The sequence below is a fragment of the Mus pahari genome, chromosome 1, assembly GCF_900095145.1.
Source record: "Mus pahari chromosome 1, PAHARI_EIJ_v1.1, whole genome shotgun sequence".
Taxonomy (NCBI): Eukaryota; Metazoa; Chordata; class Mammalia; order Rodentia; family Muridae; genus Mus; species Mus pahari.
In genome coordinates, this window is record NC_034590.1 from 120,040,897 (window position 1) to 120,042,307 (window position 1,411).

The following is a 1,411-nucleotide window of genomic DNA, read 5'->3' on the forward strand; positions in this document are numbered from 1 at the left end:
TTGACTGTATGTATGTGTGAAGGTGTCAGATTCCCTGAACAGGAGCTACAGACAGTTGTGAGCTGCCATGTGAGTGTTGGAAATTGAACTGTGATCTTTTGAAAGATCAGTAAGTGCTCTTAATCTCTGAGCCATCTCTCCAGCCCCTAAAGAATAATTTTAATTTTAATTTTTTTTTTTTTGGTTTTTCGAGACAGGGTTTCTCTGTATAGCTCTGGCTGTCCTGGAACTCACTCTGTAGACCAGGCTGGCCTCAAACTCAAAAATCCACCTGCCTCTGCCTCCCGAGTGCTGGGATTAAAGGCGTGTGCCACCACGCCCAGCTTTAATTTAAAATTTTTAAGGATTGATTTTATATGTGTTTTGATGCATGTATATCTGTGCACTATGCATGTGCCTGGTACCCAAGGAAGTCAGAAGAGGGCATCTGATCCCCTGAGAATGGTGCTCTGGAAGAGCAAGCACTCTTAAGTCCTGAGCCGTCTCTCCAGCCCCAAGATTTATTTGCTATTATTTTTTATTTGTAGGTATGTATGTGTGCACATGAGCAGACTACTCAAGGAAGCCAGACTAGCTGGATCCCCTGGAGATGGAGTAACAACAGGTAGTTATGAGGGTAATTGAACTCAGGTCCCGTGCAAGAGCACAGGGGCTTTTAACCAGTGAGCTATCTCTCCAGCCCTTATTTTTTATTTTAACTCCAGAGAGGAGCTTCCTGCATGAGAACATGACCATCCACATCCACCCCTCTTTCTCTGAGGTTTTGATACTGCTGCTGCTGCCTCTTGGAAAAGAAAATCCTCTAGGACTGAGCTTAAAAAAAAAAAGCCAGATGGATGGAACTGGGGTTGCCATGACAACACCACCTGAGGCTAGTGACCCTGCTAAGTCTCTTCCAGTTATATTGAAGTTTGGTGTGGTTTCCATGCTTGCACACTGAAGTGTCTGTGCAGCTATGAAGGAGAGGCCATTTCCAGAGGTCTTAATTTATCAGCTCAGTCAGTAGCGTTTGGGCTGCTCACATTTATATGTCTGGACAAACCACTGGCCACTTGGAGGTAGGACAGGCTGGAAGAAGACCCAGACCTGGCGGGATGCTATCAGATCTGGTAAAGCTGTACATAATCTGTCTGGGGTTTATTTACTCCCAACTGGGGCAGAGGCAGGTGCTCAGGAAGGCAGTAAAGAGATCGACATTACCACAGGGAAAAAAGTGGCTACTGTGGCTGCTATCTGGGATGGATCACTGTGCTAAGCCATTCCACCCTCAGAACAGACTACTAGTGCTAGAGTGGCCTGAGCTCAGGGATAAGGCCCCTACTGCCTCTGAGCTGTACCAGGTAACCTTAGCAAGCCCTGCCTACATTTTATCTTAAGGCATCCTGTTACATACAAAGAATTCTACTCTTTT